The sequence below is a fragment of the Scophthalmus maximus genome, chromosome 4, assembly GCF_022379125.1.
Source record: "Scophthalmus maximus strain ysfricsl-2021 chromosome 4, ASM2237912v1, whole genome shotgun sequence".
In the NCBI taxonomy this organism is placed as follows: Eukaryota; Metazoa; Chordata; class Actinopteri; order Pleuronectiformes; family Scophthalmidae; genus Scophthalmus; species Scophthalmus maximus.
The window spans coordinates 25,400,472-25,420,177 of record NC_061518.1 but is presented as its reverse complement, the minus strand read 5'-3'; the positions used below and the strand labels follow the sequence as shown (position 1 = coordinate 25,420,177).

The window sequence follows — 19,706 nt, the reverse complement described above, 5'->3', positions numbered from 1 at the left end:
TGATAAACCTATAAAGATAAGTATGGGTTATCTATAAATATAACAAATGTCATGAAATTGGTTTAAAAAAAATCCCCCATTTAATAACTATTTTTAAAAGATACCTTTGAACTTTTCAATACGGCAGAACATACACCTGCCACTGCGGAGAACATGTTGGATTCATTATCCGCTGTATTTATTATCATGTACACTGAGCTTTTTATTTTTAGGTAAATCGCCCTGCGTTTTTCTTCTCAGGCCACATCTCAAAGTAGATCAGCAGAGCATGTTTGTAAAAGAGAAAATGAAAGTTGGTGTATTCCTTTGAGGACCAGTGAAAAAGGTTGTGAAGGAGGGAGGAGGAAATGTTGAGAGGGAGTCGGGGAAGGGGCATACGGGGTGTGGGGGGGTGGGTGAGGGAGTTAGCTGGGATCCATTACACATAAACAGCCAAGGCATTGATGAGATGATCCAACTAAGATTAGGCTGACAATCCTGATGGACACTGAAAAGGTGACCACACGGGGGGAGCGAGTGCGCGCATGTGTGTGTGTGTGTGTGTGTGTGTGTGTGTATGTGGGGCTCGTAGCACAATAGCGTATGCCATATGGCCTCATTATGATACCACCAGCCCCCCCCCCTCCGGGTGCCGCCGCCGTCACACTTTAAGGTTGCGCTCGGAGCCATTTCCAGGTCACGGTGAGGCCAAAGGGCAGCAGCTCGGGCATGGATGCCAATCAAGACGTTCTTGATCTTCATGTGTGAAATGTGTTATGATGATATTTAGATGGTTCATTATAGCTTAGCTTTGCCTTGTCATTTGTCCAAAGGACCTCAAGGGCTGTATTGGAGTTAGTGTAGGGAGAAGAATAAAGGATGCCAACAGGTTTATTTTCCTATGAATGTTGGTATAGTAAAATTAAGCTACATAAAAATTGGGCATTTACCGAGTAAGAATTCGCAGCTGTTGCTGGATTTGGTGTCTTCATTTATTTTGAATTTGTTGCTTTTGTCTTTTCTAAATCATTCAAAATTATATTACTTTGTGTTTTGGACAGTCGATGAGAAAAAGGTCGATCAAAGATCATCTTCGGGCCCAGGGAATTTCATCGGGCATTTTTCACTTTTGTCCCAATATTTAAAGACTAAGGTGGAGTTTGGTTGATAATTAGATACAATGGAGCTGAAACAATTAATTGATTAATCAATTTGTTTTTGCTGTCTGAAAATTCAAACGTGATGATTAATCATTCAAGTAATTTTTGAAACCAAAAATGCCAAAAACTCTCTGGTTCCAGAGTCACAGATGTAAATATTTGCTGGAGTGTTTGGGCAAAACAAGCTGTTTGAATATGTCAACTTGGACTCTGGGAACTTGTGATGTGCAGATGTTTTTTGTTTGTTTGTGTGTGTGTGTGATTTTTGACCTTTTATAGACCAAATAATTAATTAGGTAGGATCCCGTGCATTTATGAGTCGTATAAGAACCATATGCTAGAATTTGTTTCTTTGGATTGACTCCAAGAATCATACAGAGTGGTCATAAAATCCGAGGTAGCACACTGCTCGTGTGAGTAAGTGTGGGCAGAGGGAGTTTTTTCTCTGTCTGTGAGGTTGTTTGTCAGTTGTGTGTGTGTGTGTGTGTGTGTGTGTGTGTGTGTTACAGTGAGTCTGCTAATTCCTTCAGGGTCAATGGGAGGGGCCGGGGGTAAATGCTATGGCAGGGGAGGTCAACAGTGATTAGCTGCCATCTGAACTAATGGCTTGATGCAGAGGAGGAGAATAGACAGGAAGAAGAAGAAGAAGAGGACAAGAAGGAGAGGATAAGACTACTTGCCCCCCCCCCCACCCATAGTTTCTTCTTCTCCCCCACTATTCCCTCCTTTCCCCATGTCCCTATATTATTAAATGTTGCCTCTGTGCTTAAGTAAGGCAAAGCAGATGGCCCTTTTCATAAATCATGCTTATAAGATGATTATAGGCGTCGCCGCCCACCATTCTCCCTCACTTACAGTAGTGCTTACAGTTTTCCTCTTGGCCTACTAATCTAGTTGTATTTTATAGAAACACAAAACCACCAGTTAAGATAAATTTTGATTTCTTTTTATTGCAAAAATGAGACAAACAGTTTGAACCCCGAAAACGACAACACAGTCCGCAAAGGTGACAAGTCATAAAACAAAATAATAAATGAATAAAAAATGCGAAGATGAAAAAATGTCATCCCCTGCCGGTGATGCGCCTCGTCTCTCTCCTCCAGCCTCTCGGTGTTACCCCCCACTTGTTATGTTCCTGAGCTTGGCACAAAGTTGCTCAGAACAGGATGTTAAATATATTGCACGGGGAGGGAGAAGAAGAGGAAGAGCAGTGGGTAAAAGGAGAGGGGTTGCAAGTGCATGTGTGGGTTGGATTATGTCTGTGCCGTTGCACTATTCCTTGATGTATGCACCATGTCAGGCAGTCATTGTCTCCTGGGTAAAGAATGATAGTTCAAATACCTAGCATCTCTCCCTTGGTGCTCCAAATGCTCGCCTTTGAAGTTTTTATAATCCATCTGTCATCTGCGAGCAGGGAGGGCACATGTTCTGTACCACTCAATTACCAAATTCTCTTTTTGCCAGCTACAATGTGACAGGAAGCAAATAATATGGGTGACCCTGAAAAAAAAAGAGAGAGAGGGAGAAAGGGGAGGCATGGGGTAGGAGGGGAGTTGTTGTATATAGAAAGAGAAAGAGGGGGGAATTGCCTGAAATCCTACGTTCCTGGCTTTCTCACGCACTTGATTGTGTCCCTTTGCTGCCTCTCATAACAGGAGAACAAAGCCTGTTTGTTGTGGGTGGAATGCCTAAAATGCTTCCTACTGTTACAATTATGAAGAATTTGATTGAATGCGTATTGTTTCAAGGGTTTGGTGATTTTGATCTTTTTTTTTTTCCTTTGTTAAGTGCCTTGGATTGTTATTCTGCTTCCCCACCAGCAATAATAACCAGTCACCTAATCAAATTCCATTTGATATAAACATTGCAATTGTTAAAGGGCAGGTAGATGTTGTCAGCGTAGTGTGGAGAAAGAGAGAAAAAAAAGAAGATATGTGTGTTTTGATTGTGCATTATTCATTAACAGCAATAAGGATGGATTGTGAATGGCTCTTTGTCGGCAGCCGGATGAAGAGTCTAATGAAGTTTGCTGCACTTCCTCGTGTTAAAACCGTCTTTAATTGGTGAACGCTTTGTTGCGAGTCGCTTTAAAGCTGCGCTGAGGCGACCAGGAAAAAAAAAAAGGAACAAAGAAAAAAACTTCTGATAACTATCTGAAAAATAACAACAGCAGCGGTTGCAAATCATCGGCTCTGAAACATATTTCATTTACATACACCACAGGCCCTTTTTAAGGCACCTACCTTTTTAATTCTTCCCCGTATTTAACACTCAGTACAAAACAATAAAAGCCTCAGATCTCTGTGTCTGTACCCTCGTTTACATCGAACCCCCCCCCCCCCCCCCCCCAATCTGAAAGCGTCCTCACTGAGAAGAAGATGAAAAGATTGTTTTGAGAAACTCAAAAGGAAATTTGACATTCTCTGGTTGCTTCTGAAACTTCCAATATTTTGCCGTAATTGCTTCATACACGCTATGTATCTTCATTTGGGGGAACGGTGGAGATGAAGAACACGTCGGCTTCTTTCTTCCTGAATAAAAGGCAGCAGAACCCATCTGGTTGGGTGATCCACGGCTGGCCCTCTCGCGCTCATCGCTGAAATAATACTCCCTCTAATGACTCCCACATATTCTGAAATCTCCCTTTTGAAATTGGTCTTGGCAGATTATTTGCAGGTACTTGAGTTGCATCTGTTTGCAATTTTCGCAAATGTGGAAGACTTTAAGGCTGGGCAGGGGCGGGTAGCAGGGAAGAGGCTATTTTAATCCCGGGGCTGAACACCGGCTGTCAGTTTGAGAGGGCCTGGACAGCGGCCTGCACCTCAGCCCAAATTCAGATTGGTCTTTACCCAGGTGACATGATATTTGTCTATACTGATACAATTTATGTTTTTACTCATCCATAATTTGTAGCAGTCTATATTTAGGACAAGGAGAGGTTTTATGCTGAATAAATATTTCCCTCCACTTTGTATCTGAGAGCTCTTGCCATTGATGTCCTATAAAAATGCATCTCCAAATTTGGTGATAATTACATTTTCAGAAAAACAAAAGAATTTGTGTACTCCCCTGTGGGTAGAGAAATGTCTCCTCATGAAAAGTTGACAATGTGGAGGTACTGCATAGGATTTTATTGGTTTCTGGCAAAATTAAAAATTTGCATTAAATGGCGTGAAAAGTTTAAGAAATGGATCGCACTGCATGAATGCATAAAACATCAATGCATTAACAACAAAAATCCAAGAATTTGATTACCGCTATAACAATCGCAGGCACGATTTCTCAGCTTCGAGTTGCTACTTTTACAGATAGCCTGCAGTCACGTTTGAAGAGATGAATATACTCTGCTTTTTGAATTATAATTTGTGTCTGGAAAAAAGTTACCTTAAACTACCTGGTATGAAACGTTTAAAGTGACACCTACGCCTCCCCCCTCATTAAAAAAAATCCTGAATCTCTGAATATGCTAATGCTTCCATTCTCAGTGCATGTGCGACGCACGCTTCAGGTTTCCCACATCGGACCAGGATTGAGCTCCCAAAGTATAGCTGTATATAGTGTATAGGTGTCTCTTGCTCGCATGCTTTCCGGTCAGCACAGAGAAACACTTCCACTTTTGCAGCAGACGATCTGAGCTGTCGTTCTGCGCAGTGATGGTCAAACATCCAGGAGAAGTAACATTTCTGAGTGCGGAGGGTGACTCGCATTCTTTGATTCAAGTAACATTATGTATACAACACTTTTACATTGGATCCCACTGTGCGGTATTGTTGCTTTTATTTAAGGAAAGGATACAGATGCTTCCTCCACTACTGTAGATTAGTCTGATGCATTGTATTTAGTCATTTGATACGTACATCACAGATAACGTGGCTCAGCCCCCCCCCCCCCCCCCCCCCCCCCCCCCCCCCCGGGGGTTTGTCAGGTGTTTGTATTGTCCAGTATGAAGTGCAGTGATCAGCAAAGCTAAACCCAAAGCTGAAATGATTGTGACTTTAGTCCTTATTATTTCTACCATGTGGTGAGCAGCTGACCGGCTTAAGCCTCCCCCGCTTTTCAGCCCCTCTCCCCCCTCCCCCTTTTTAAAACTGTAATAAGGTGCCCTATTGTCCTATGGCAGGGGTGTACCGGGGCCACAGCAGAGCCCACCCAGCAGACTGTAATTGCATAGGTGGTTACAATTACATTAATTACATATTTCATCAACCGTGTTTATCCAGCCACACGGTAAATGAAGAAGCCAAACTTTTAACTCTGCCTTTTGTTTTTGCATTTCTTCTACCCCTTCCCACCCCTAACCTCTTTCCCTTTCTCTCTCTTCCCTGCTTTTTTTCTTTTTCTTTTTTTTGTGGTTGTTTTAATAGGAGTGAGGGGAGGGGAGGTGCCAGAGGAGGAATTATGCTGAAAGTGTATGCCTTGCAACTTTTCCCCTCCCTGTTGGAAATGTTTATTTGAACAGTAAGCTCATGATTTGAATATTTGTAATCCATGCTTAAATTTACAGGCCAGATGAACTTTTTGGCACAGAATGGCAACCATAAGTAGGATTTTGAGAAAAGCTTTACAAAATTTTAAGCCATGTGCAAGGCTTATATAATTTAGAAGGGGGGGAAATATGCACAAATAAAACAGGCTCTGTCTTATTTACTTTACATGGGCAGAAAAACTGCATCATATGGCGTCTGATGTATATATGCATTAGCCACGTCTTTCTGGAGACAGAATCTCAAGCTAACAATCGCTTGTTTATGAATACTTCAAGGAATAAAATAGCCCCAGAGGCACGGGCACTTGAGTGGTTCTCCTGTGTCGGATGCAAATGAGTGTACTCCGTATTGACTTGTGCTGGTGGGGATGCCACCCAGCTTGTGGGCGGGGACGTGGGTGGGTTGCCCCGGTGAGTGGCAGAGAGTGATAGAGCGACAGAGGTCACTGAGGCGGGCAGGAGACGAAAAGGAAGGCTTTCTTAAATGATGCTAATCAGTCCGGAGGGGCCTGGCCCTCTCTCCCTCGTCAGCCTGCTGTAAGTCCGATGTGCTGAGAACCTGGAATTAAATGTGTCACTGCGAGCACTCTCGTGCGTGTGCCTATGTGTTTGTCAGCCTCTGTTTGCCTTACGTCCACTTGTGTGTGCGTGCATGCGCGCGTGCACGAGGTGTTTAGGGGTTAAGTAGAACCAAATTAGTCGATGGGAGAACTACCATCAGCAGTAGCTTTCTGTATGGCTACTTCTTGGCGAATGTCAAGATGATTTAGCTGCTCTTCTGCTCGCCGTCTGTCTCTGAGCACTGGCCCTCCAATCACTGCTCGGGGCTGTCTGTGCTCTGGCCTTCCGTGCAACAAATGAATATTAAATCTGCACTGGGCAACTTCACACCAGCAACAGGGTTATAGTCTGAAGTATGAGGAATGTGAAGCCCAGAAGTCCTGCAAGGTAACATCAGTAAACTGTCTTATTATGTAGTGTCTGCAGATGGCGGAGGAGCTGTGTAGAGAACAGCTTCCTCTGCTTATATTTTCTCCAGTGCTGTCTGAGGTTCATCGGTCAAATCCCCCCAATCTAGTGGGGGACTTTTGCAGCCACTGTAAACAACACTATGGTGTCTAAATTTTTGTCATCTAAAGTATTTTTCTGTTTTTACGAAAACAAGTAAAACATATTCTTTTTTTCCAGGCCGCTGCACTGATAATTTACAGTCTAAAATGGCAACTAAATTTGTCCAACTTACCTGATACTGACTACCTGAACGACTAAAGAGTATGAATCTGAGCGAGCTTTCAGTGTCAGTTTTTAATAGTTTTTGACATATTGTGCCCTCTATTCCCCCCCAAAAAATGATTTTGAATATGTCCCTGTTTGAGCTGACAAAGGTGTCTGTGTCGTCTTCCTTGCCAGCGGAGGGTGTGTGTGCGTAGTCCTGCTAACATATTTTGTGTGTGTGTGTGTGTTGAAAGGGGTTGTGGGAGTGGTGGGGGGGCTGGGAGTGTGTGTGAGCGCGGGGACGCCAGTTGGGCTAACAGCTGAATCATGGCTCAGCCGCTGCCCCTCGTAGTCCTTGGCAGTTAGCGGTGTGAAAAAGCCTTCTCTTTGAGGGCATTATATAGATTAATGTGCTGTGCCTCGGGCAGACGCGCGGGCGCGCGCACACACACCTCGCCAGGGAGGGATCGACTGTGTGCACGCACGCACGCACGCACACAGACACGCACACAGAAGAGAATCAGCAACGTAGGATGGTTGAGCTTTAAGCGTGTGTGTATGTGACCATGTGCGTGCGTGTGCGAATTTGTAATTGTGTGCATATGTGTGAGTGGATGTGAGAAGAGACAGTTTGAGGGGGTGTTAACAAGGGACTAGGAGAAGGTACTGTGAGTACGCTATGCACGTGTGTGTGTGTGTGTGTGTGTGTGTGTGTGTGTGTGTGTGTGTGTGTGTGTGTGTGTGTGTGTGTGTGTGTGTGTGTGTGTGTGTGTGTGTGTGTGTGTGTGTGTGTGTGTGTGTGTGTGTGTGTGTGTGTGAGAGAGGGAGATGCAAAAGATAGAAAAAGGCATAGTCGGCATTCAAACGTATTCTTGGTGAAATGTTCAACGATTGCGAAGTTTGCACATATTAGCGTATCTTGCTTTGTGCTTCATTAACCCGTGGGTGTGTGTGCAGTACACTGAAACACTCAGGTAAAAAAAAAGGACTTCTGCTTTTTGTAAGTATTCCATAAAACCTCTTTAGGTCCGTGCAAGCAGCTTATTAAGACCCGCCGTCTTATCTGATATTTGGCTAACATCTAGCGGCTGAGCTAATTGTGACAGTAGCTAATGGGGACATCGGGTGAGGTTGTGTTTACAGCGACAAAGTCCTCTTTTGGAGGATGTTGTGCTGGATGGATTTACCGGGGGCCGCTGTTCATTTCCCGTTTTGAAACCAATAGTGCTCATGGTTTCTATAAGGCATCATCACTCCACAAACATAACCACGTGTTTATTATTGTGACCACGGCGACAGGCGTCCTTTAGCCTTAAGTAAGGAAGTAATTACTGGAAGCCATCCCCAGTGAACCCTTTCCAAAACCCAACCAAGTTGTTGTTGTGCCCTAACCAAACCAAACTGACGTTGCAGATTGGATCCAACTAATTAACCCTCCTCCCACCACCTGCATTTCCAAGTGTGAAGGAGGATATGGCTATGGTGGCCTTAAGGTTACGTTAAAATGAGAAAGGGCCCTCTCTAGAGCCAATGTTTGGTTTGTCCTTTCTGAGCTACTGTAGAAACATGGCCGTCCAACATGGTGGACTGCGGAAGAGGACCTGCTCCCGATGTAACTATGAAGGGCTCATTAGTTTCCATATACACTAATGACAACATCAAAATAGATCCCCCTGAATTCTACACAGCTGAAATCGGGGGGTGTAGCCGTATCACCACAAACACACACAAATGCCACAGCTGCTGGAAGCGAATGAAAATGGAAAAGTGCATCTCTGTTCCAGCTGAAATTATAGCAAAACCTTGTAGGGGTAAACAGGATATTTAAAACTTTTAAGGCCCTCTCTCTCTTCCCCTCTTTTTCTTTTGCTCTCTTGGGCTGCATGATTGCTCATATTTTGTAACTTTCCCTTTTTCTCATTTCCCCCCACTTTACCCTTATCAGGATTTTAGCACATTCCTTTCAAGATTAGGCACATCTGTTGTTTTGTGTATGCGTTAGTGCTTGAAAGGGTGTGCATGTGACCATGAGCTTTGCTTTGTGATTCCCCTCTTTCCCTCTTTGACATGTAATATAACTGTACAGTATTGGGACACACACACACACACACGTATACATGCACACGAACATACACACATGTCCATATATGTCGGAGTGTGTGCAGTTCTCTCCAGCCAGTGGTCTAAATAACCTACTTTTGTCTGACAACGGCATCAAGTCGTAGAGGTGCACATATGCAGAAAGCTATTTGGAAAGGCCTCCTCGTAGCTGTCAGCTTTTATTATGCGCTGAGGTGTCATGTTTGTTAGGAAGCTGAGTGCAGATGGCAGAGTGGAAGAAATGGATCACTAATTTTAACAATGATTAATGAACAGAGATGGAAAATGAATTACATTGGACTATTGGAGGCAAGGAATATTTTCTCTGAAAATGTTAACTTCGGCTGCCAGGCAGCCGGCCGTGTTGTGGGAGTATATTGAGGAGGGGGGAGGGAATGTGTACGTGTGCATATATGTGTGTGTTTGCTTGTATTGTGTGTGTGTGTGAGCGCACTGGGGTGCAATTTTTTTTACCCAGCATTTTGTGTAAAATCAACACTTCACTGCTCTTGCCTATTACTTTAGTGTTCGCCTGCTTTAACACTGCTGGCTTTATACACAATGTGCCCCCCCACCCACCCCCACTCCTTTGTGCATTGCACTAGCAGTTAAGGTACACAGTCTTTAATAAGGTAAACACAGGAAAGGTTAGACTGTCTTAAAATGTTAGCTATTACTCTGCAGTGGGCTTTGATATCAAATCACAGATGTAGCAGATTTGATCAGTAGCTTTTGCTATGGTGTTTCACTCGGGTAGAAATGATATAAGCCGTCTCCTCTATATCTGTCAGTAGTTTACGAGCTGTTTTCATGACAATTTATTCTCGCATCTAGAAAATCAGACTGACAGATAAATATATATCTATATGAATGTCTGGTGGACTTTCACTTTTTTTAATAAATATGATCAAGCCTGAATTTGAAGTTGCTTCAAATATGATGGAGAACACGAGTGTTTTAAACATCAGTATTACAATGTCATATGGAAGTATATGAAGCAGAGGTGTCATTCCTCGTTGCTTGTGATCTGAGCGGAGGAGTGCTTGTAGTCTCTCCTCACTTCTTATCACTTCTTCCCTTTTATAAATGAAGAAAATAAATAAAACAAAACCTTCGCCCCTGCCTGCATCTGTGTCTCTGCTGAGGTTTGACTGGTGGGCGGTTGGTGCGACATGGTTTAATAGGTAGATGTGAAGTATTTTGAATTTAATTAAGGGCCTGATGAGAAAAAAAACCTAATGGGAGAAAACACAGCAAGTTCTAGCAACACGGCGCGGTTGCGTACATGTGAATGTGTGTGTGAGAGAGAGAGAGCGACGGAGAGAGAGAGAGAGAGCGAGATCTCAGGTTACAGCAGCATATGCTAAGCACTCAAAAACATACACAATGCCTTTGGTGAACAAGGTAGTTGGTATGCCCTTGGGAGCCAATTTAGATTGTGACTTAAGGCAACGTCGTGGCTTTGTGTGCGCGGGTGTGTGCGCTCCCCGTATGTGAGTGCAAGTCTTACTCTTGACGCTCCATTAAAACAGTAGTGGCTGGTAGATCTGGGTGGCCCTCCTGCAGAACCACCACATCTGTGCCCCCCCCCCCCCCCATCGCAGGACTGAGCCAGCTCCTCCATGCGTGGCTGCCGCTCCCCATCCAAAATAACCAGGAGAACTCGTTGGATCCATTCCCCTTTGCCAGTCGAAATTAGTCGTCATTATGTGCAGATATATATTTTTCATATCGGGAATCCCATGAAAGAGCGCCACCTACGGAAACCCAAGAGGGGAAAAAAGGAAACGGTGTTGTGTTGACTGACAGGTGATCGTTGGGCGGGCGCAGCAGAAACAGCGCTGCATTGAGCATTTAGCACTTCAGGTCGAAAGTAAATATATAAATCTAAAAAAAATGGTTAGCGATTAAATCAACTGCAACTAATTTCAGCAAACATTTCATATTTGACAAAAAACAACAACCTTGAAATGTAAATCAAGCAGTTTTTTCTACTGCCTAGCAACAGATAGATTAGCTCATTTAACGGACTACAAAGTTTTACATCCTTTTTTAGGTTTCCATCTCAACTAGGTCCAAACCTTTTGCAGGCTTTGGGAAATATATTCTCGACAGTTTGCCCCTGTCTCTCTCTGTGAGGCCTGGCCTCAAACGCCACTCACCGAGCTACATACTACTTTAAAGGGGAGTGGTGGTCTTTGACTTCACATACTTTCTATCGGCTTGATTATTTTTCTGGCGTTAAGCGGCGGGGCTTCAAGGCTGGATCAGATAACACCCTCTGCTGCGCTGCATAGGCACCACTCAGTTTTCTGCTCATGAGAACAAAGCTCGCTGTTTTTACATATTCTAACTGATAAACATTGCGCATCCTGGTACGTGTCCTAGTGCGACTACCTCATCTTCGGCTGCTATTACAGTGTCAAATTAAAAAGTAATAATAAGAAGAAAATAAATGAAAAAATATAGTAAAGAGATTGACATACACAGGCAATTACAGTTCATATATCTGTTAGATTACTGGTGGAGGTGTAAATGACATCACGTCCTCACTGGAAGTCCTGAGGAGAAATGAGGCGGTGGGGGGTTTTGGTGTAAAGGGGAATCACACAACATTTTAATGAGTATTTGTCTTCGGTTGCCAGTGTTGCAAACTTGTCAAGCTTAAAATGCGGATGACTGTGAATTTCCTGGTGTGTGTGCTTTGTTTACAGCCCCTGGTCGTCCCACCTTCTGCGGAGCTGTCGGCGCTCTTCCTGACATCCGGAATTCGTTGGAGAAGCGGCAGTCACGCAGGTATGATCACACCGATTGATCACGGGAAAGGGGAGGATATTAAAGGTGTCTGTCACACTCGCACACCCGGCGCACACGTCTTTTTTTTTTCATTGAAATATTTGTTTATCCAGGGAAAGTCATTTGAGCCTGCACTTGCTGAGCAGTGCCGAGGCATTCGTGTACGGCGCTGCCCATTGCAGCTTCTGTTGGTGGGTCAGTGACTAACTCTGGGGTACATCAAAGAACAAGATGAGTCAGTTAATCGCAATCGTCGCTTCCTCTTTTTTTCCAGCCTTCTGGCAACGAACTCTTCAGGCATCCGTCACACAATGAATGAATTCATGCTCACAAGCACGCACACTGGATGGGAACATGACACATTGGTTGCATGGTGGGGTGGGTGTAGGGGGAATGAATGTCACCATGTTGAACTGAACTTTGTAAATTCTATGACATACTCAGAAATGTGTTAAAGATCCCACGAAGACTATATCTATACCCCCTGTTGCATTTTATTGGGTTTCGCTTCCAACATGTATACATTTATAGGAATTCCACTCTGTTGAGACCTGTTATTACCGTTTCTTCTTCTGAAAAGGTAACAATACATTATTTTTAGTGGTAGCCTGATCAATGCCCAATGCCTGCACATGAAATGTTGATTAAATATATGTCCTGCAACAGCTGCGGCCTACTTACTACGTCTTTGCAACCTTATTTTTACACAAAGTACTTGCTCCAAATACTGGATGTCCACATACAGACCTGTTGAGATTGAAAATATGAACTGGATAGTCATTGAAGAGTAACGGCTTGAGAATTTCTCTGAAATGCTTACCATTGTAATTGCAACAGTCATCAATGGCTTTGCAATTCTGTCCATTTTTTAATTAGACAACCCACACGTGCATACCCTGAATATATGGGAAAATGGAAAGAGATACAGGATGTTACAACTATCTTAGCCACCACAAAAATTGCGATCAGGTGGAAATGCCTCTGCAAAAGCGACACAAAAAATACACCTGGAGGAATTAAAAAGGGTTTAGGTGAAACACTGTACCCTCTGTAACTTTGGAACTGTTATATCATGACACTTAATACACAGTGTAACATCATACAAGTCTCTTCTCTTATGGGAACCTGGCATTTCTCAGTAAATTGCTCATTGTGTGTTGGCCAACTATGTATATTTTACAATGTCTTGTTTCCTGCTTCTACAACTCAAATATATGGTAGACACACCATACACATTTCTCAGCTTTTGAGTTGCTGGGAGGCATCTGCTATCCTATCACTCCTATCCGCCTATCATATCAACTCCAGTAAAGACACTGAGCAGACACGGCGCAAAAGTTTAATTTAACATATTAATTATACATTAAAAACATTTGATATTTCCCCCTTTTATACCAATGAATAATAAAAAAAAGGAACAAAAAAAAACAAATGTATGAGCACAAATGCATCAACATTATGGGACTTTCAAAGAACAATTTGAGCAAGTACCAATGTACCAATATGGAAATATAGTATATCGACATCCAAAGAGAGAATCTAATAATTTGTGGATTATTCTTTAATTAACTATAGTCTTCAATACAAATCAACATAGCATGACAAATAAATGTGCTACTTTAGATTTCTGGTGGGATGTAAACATTCAAACATAACAGAAAGAGATATTGCCTCCATGGAGGTTCATCATCATTTATATCTATATTTATATCTATATCTAAATAGATATATATATATATATATATATATATATATATATATATATATATATATATATATATATATATATATATATATATGTATATATATATATATTGGCAAGTTCAGACATGTGCAATCACACAGCAGTAGAGCTGCTCCCACTTTTTGTTTTCTCACTTTTTGGATGATGCCAATGGCCTGAAGTATTAGCATGCACACTGGACAGTAACATAGTAACCCCACCAACTACTCACACACACACACATACACACACACACACACACACACACACACACACACACACACACACACACACACACACACACAGAGTGCCTGTCAAAAAGCCACACCGCCGTCAGTTCCTCTCTGTGTAGCTCAAGGAGACGATTAGCAAACAGAAGTGACATGGTAAACAGGTGCAAGCCATTATTCCTGGAGCCGGAGGAGCGTGGCCACCCCATCTCTCATAGTGATGGGCCGTTATAGTGTGTGCACTATATGTGTGTCTCCGTGTGCGTCAGTGAGTGATGGGGGATCATATGACGAGTACAAGTGAGGGATATGTCTGCTTTGTGGGGTTAGGACGCTTCATCCCACTAATCAGCACGTCGTGATCGTCAACATCATCTCGACCATTGTTGTCGTCGCACTCTCACACAACAGGCATTCGACTCGCATCTCTCCCTCTTGTTCTCAAGAATGTCACATTCGTCTTTGCTTTGCCTTAAATCCATACACGTCTCCCCAACATCCCTCCTCTTCCTTTCTTCGTCTCTCCAATAATTAGTCATACGCACTTTCACATCCCTGTATTCTTTTAATTTGTAATAGACCATCGTCCTGAGGGCTGGCTTCCTGAGAAACACAGAAACAGACGAGGGGGTCAGGCCGGTTTGTGGAAATTGATTGCTTGTAAAGTGCTAATCAATTAAAACCCTTTCTCTCGAAGCTGGTAAATTCATGTTATAACATTTATTATAAGATTCAGAGGAGCAGGGTTTAAACACATACAGCTTGGCAGCTGTCCTCTGCAGGACGTGCTGAGACATCCGGCCTGTCTGAATTCTCGTCCTGAGGAATGAAGACATATTTAACTGCAAATTTTACATTCAGTTTAAATGACTTTTTCTTGCAATATTTCAAGCTCCACACACAGATATTTTATCTACCTAAAATAATTAGTCTAATGATTATTATTCTCATACGCTGCTACGTTTCTCCAGCCAAAGCAGGCCTCGGTGATAGTGTGCCGCTTTGGAACACATTTTGCGCGCTGTCGTTTTATTAATCAAATATAGCATGGGTGAGTCATGTCGCTTTTGGCTTGTGTCATATCGGAGGTATGTGCCACAGATTTTCCCTCATATTGGAAGCAGAGCAAACACATGCTCCCTTTGACGTATTCTCACACCATTTCTCACACAAGGCACTTGCACACAAACTTACAGATGCATACACACACACACACACACACACACACACACACACAGATGGCTCGAACAGAAAAAGATTCACAAACAGACCTGCACACACACACGGATGAGCACTTATGGATACACGCATAAAGCCCTGCTGAAGAGAGGGGACCGGCAGTTGCCTCCAGTGAATGTGAATCTAGTGGTGTGAAGTAACTAAGTATATTTACTGATACTGAAGTTATTTCCTTTTTTTATTATTAGTATTTTTTTACATTTTGAGTGCAAAATGCATCTGTTTTTTCTGCCAGAAATCATCAAACTCTGAAGTTTTTGTGCATTCCACAAATTCTGGGTTCTAATTCTTAGTAGTGATTTCCTACATTTCCCAGAATGTCTTTTTTTTATAAGCCCCGAGAGAAAGGGTGTAGACTTTGTTGCCGCTTCTTCGTTTATGGTCATGAGAGTGTGTGACCATGCTATCATGGCTTTCACTCAGCTCTAACTTGTCTTCTGCCTGCAATAATCACACCTGTCGTCCTCTCTTTCATCAATTATATACACGTAATTATATATATTTATGATTGTTACATTTTGAAGCATTTTTTTTTTCTCATCCTGAACACCACCAAAACTTGGCACCGATCCAACCCTGGAACTTATTGTCAGAAATTCTGATCTTTTTTTAAATGATCTTTTTCCCCAAGAGAAAAGAAGAACATGAGATGCAGGGGTGGCGGGTGGAGAGGGGTCAATTTCCCCCCAGTTTCCTCTTCAGTGTTGTTGGGTTAAGATTGTTACTGCTGTGTGGTTCTCCACCCTGCTGGTATAAATACAACATGATTGGCATCACGGCTCTCTCTCTCCCGCTCTGACAGCCTTCATTTGCTGGAGGAGTGGCAGACTTGGTGGGAGTTAATCATTATAATTATTTAGCTTTTTTTTTTTTTTTTTTTTACATTGTGGGATAATTATTTAAGAGGTTTGTGTAGTCATTGTTGTAATCAGTAAAGAGAGATTACAGAAAATCCGCATGCCAACAGATGGCACTTGGCTGTTGTCGTTGCTTCATGTTAAACCCAGTGCGACACACGTGGTGGCAGGCAGGCCAGAGTGAGAGAGGGCACAATAAAAAAAAAAAGAAGAGGCCAAATTATAACAGTTGTTCCTTCATCAAAAACCAATTCATCATGTCACTCCATCCCAGAGAATACAATGAATCAAAGAGTTAGGGTTTTGTGTGTGTTCAACCTAAAACCAGCTTTCCCAACCAACGCACGCATTTCCCCAAGTGAGAGTTTTTGGAGGACTTCTCAGCGACCAGAGGAGCCCCGACCCTGCGACTTCATCCAGTAACACCACCGTGCACTGCCACGGTCGCTCACACGCAACCCAATTCACAAAAAGGTCGGCGTTTGTTAGCTTTGCTCCTCTGGGACGCCAGCTGCTTCAACCACCTCCTGGCCTGTGCGCGCCGAATCCACTCTCACTTCACGTCCACAGTCGCATATCATTTCTGTTTTTGTGCGTCTGTGTCTATTTATGTGTTTCTTGATGAGTGAGAAAGAAACAGATAAAAACAAAGTGAGGTGAGGCCACTTGCTATCCGGGGTCGGGGAGCAGGGAGGAACACAAAGGCTGCTGGCCTACATTCCTGACTAATTGTATAATTGCAAAAGCTCTCCAAATGAGCAACCAAGTCCCCCCTCCACCACCACCACCACCATCAACCACATCCCCCCCACTCACTTAACACCCCCCGTTTCCCACACACACACACGCACACATGCACACCCTTCAAAGCAAATCACAAAAGAGCATTTTGGGAATGATAATAATTTCAAAAAGCGTCAATTATTAATCCCACACACCAGCATCCCTGGCAGCAGCAAGGCTGGTTAAAACACACACACACACACGCACACACACACACAGAGCTATTATATGTTTTTTTACTCATGTTAAATAAAGTGAAAGGAATGATGTCCAGTGGGAAAAATCACTGATTCAAATGTTATTTGAATTTGTTGAATTGCAAAAAATGATTACAAAAAAAATGTGTAGATCCTTAAAAAATGATTATCGATTGCGATCGAGGCGGTTGAGCGTGTGGGAAATATTCAAATCAGTATCAATATTGCAAATCAGAGCAGCAGAGGAAGAGATATGTTGGTGCTGCCACATCTTTCAAATTCCACTGCCCCACTTAGTAACACAGGCTTTCTGTTATGAATTTGAGGTCTCAAAGCTAAAACTGAGAGAACCCCAATGACGTCTACGTGACATCATCAGGGTTACATTTTCTGCCACAAAAGAATCAGTAAGTGTCTGTGCAGTGCTCGCCAATGATGATTAAACTGACATGAAATACGTGGAGGGTCTCTTGCAAACAACTCAACAAATTTAGCTGTGTGAAGATTAAAAAAGTCAACTTTCTTTTTGTCATAAATGAATAATGTTAAAACAATATTATGCACAATAAGGGATGACCTACCTGTGTGCTGTGTTAGCGCTCATATTTTACTTTTAGCACTAGAGCTCATGGTCAAATTGGATTTCATGATTTATGGCCCCTGCCATGTGCCGTTCATTTCCATGGCTACAGAGGGACGGGCGGCTGGAGATGATTTCTGAGGTCGACAGTGGTGTCTAACAGGATTGCGGGGTGCTGTTAAAACGTAGCCGTTAATTAATGCTATTGATTAGCAAAAGGGGAAAAAAAGCACAAAAAAAAATGCGATTTGCATACATCCCAAGTGATCAATGCATTAACCGATTTTTTTTCCTTCTCCCCCTCTGAAATCTGATTTCCTGAGTTTTCAAAGTGAGAGAGAGAGTTCAGACTAATGTGGATCGATCGGGCTTCTCTCAGACAAGAATACAAAGCATTTTATTAGCCGGTGAAGGGTGAAACATACCAGGACAGTAGGCACCGGTTTGAAGTTGGATTATGTATGTATGTCTCACTTGGATAAGAAGACAGCCTTAACAGATTTGTTAAAACTGATATCGACATTGTCACACACACCTTCTTCTCACTGTGTAAAGAAAACATGATAATAAAGTGATATTTCTGCTGGGCCAAACAAAAGTTCTCTAAAAGGCTACCATATAAAAAACAACAACAACAATATCAATGACAATAACAGGGGCATGAAAAAAACAAAAAACAGACAAGAGGTGTTAATAAAGCAATATGTTGTTTTTTCCCCTCTCCTTCCTTTCCCTCTCTGTCAAGAGCAGCTTATTATAGCGTATTGATTTATAAAGCTTTAAATGTGATCCTCCATGTCCAAGTCAAGGGCAGGGAGTGAAAGAGAAAGAGAGGGAAGAATAGAGAGAGGGAGGGAGGGGAGAAAAAGACAGAGGGAGGAAGAAAAAAAGAAAGAAACACAAAAATGAAGGGAAAAAGGCGTCTGGAGACGGATAGAGATAGAAAGAGTGCCCACGACATGGGGAAGTGGCAGCAAGGCATTTTCAGAGCCGCTGTGGAACACAAAAGGGTAATTGTTTTAGCCCAGATGTTGCATTCGCACAACAAGCAGGATACAATGTTCCTACTGAGCTGATGAGCCCAATCAGTGAAATGATTAAAAATTGATTTTGTCCCTGTAATTACAGTATGTAAACTACTTAGCCGGGATTGCAAAGGAAGTGATTTTCTAATTACGTATATACTCTGGTGTCTAATGATTGGTTTTTTGAAGTAATGAAGAGAGGGTCCTAACGACTCCACTGTGTTCTGTTGTTGAAGGGAGAAGGCAAGAGAAGGGGTGTGGGGGGGTGGTGGTGGGGGTTTGGGGGTAGTGGTGGTGGTGCGGGTGAGAGAGAGCATTGTTAGGGCAAAGACAGCAGGCTTGGATACAGAAGGGGGATGAAAATTGAATTTTTGCCAGCCAGTGCTAGCACGCTAACACGGGGGCCCTGTTTTCGTTTGCATGGGATCTGGAGGCTAAATGGAGGCTGTGACTTCTCATGGGGGTCGCCAGGCCTTAACCAGCACTGGCAATCTGGACCCTGCAATTAAAACCTCACGGGGGTTAGAGATTCAGGACATTACACATGCACAGGGGAATTAACACTTGTGCAGGCCAGAGGCGCACAGAAATAAGCGTATAGCTACACGCTTCTGCTCTGTATATATTTCACCAGCATTGGATTACAGCCCGCAACTGAAATAAACCCCGAACAAAACCGCATTTGGACCCGTATAACCTTTAATAGATTTTGTACAGTGATGGTTATTTTAATATATTGTTTTTGTGTCAGTTTGAGGGTATATCATTTTAATTGCACTGGGTAGCTATTATTTGCAAAGATTGTAAGTCGCCTGGATTTACATAGCGGCTTTCCAATCTTAACGACCACTCAGTCAAAAGGGCTTTTACTCACGGACACGATTCACTGATTTAGAGTGAATTCACTATTGTCTGAGGGGTCATATGGCGCCAAACTCCATCAACGTGGTGTGTTTGAGATCAACAGGGGGGGGGCAGGAGTAGCACCTCTGATCTGAACAGGACAAAGTGGCTGTGCCCACTATACAGCCCAACCTATACAAATGATGATATAACTACATTAGTAATGGACTGGCTACGAAGTCTGGAACTCTGACATCAGAAGAGAAATTTTTACCTGTCATTAGCCCTGATATTTTCTCTTTAAAATAAACACAGCTAAAATGGAATGAAACCATTTAGTTGAATGTGTACACTTAACTTGGTATGGGCAGGAAGTGAAGATTTGTAAAAATTACAAAAATCTATGATCATGTTTTTTTTACGTTAAGAACAAAATGTTTGAGATTGATGAAGTCAGTGTCCTGGAGAGATACGTGGAAAGAGAACTGGTCCT

The 19,706-nt window shown here is 42.7% G+C and overlaps 1 protein-coding gene across 5 annotated transcripts in view; it reads left to right on the top strand.

Moving 5' to 3' along the window:
- znf536 (zinc finger protein 536) overlaps positions 1 to 19,706 on the top strand; it is a 224,190-nt gene that overhangs the window by 24,636 nt on the left and 179,848 nt on the right. For all 5 annotated transcript variants that reach the window (XM_047331628.1, XM_035628683.2, XM_047331630.1 and 2 more), the window contains one exon: positions 11,655 to 11,736. The gene's annotated coding sequence lies outside the window, so the exon portion shown is untranslated. The remainder of the gene's footprint in view (positions 1 to 11,654; positions 11,737 to 19,706) is intronic.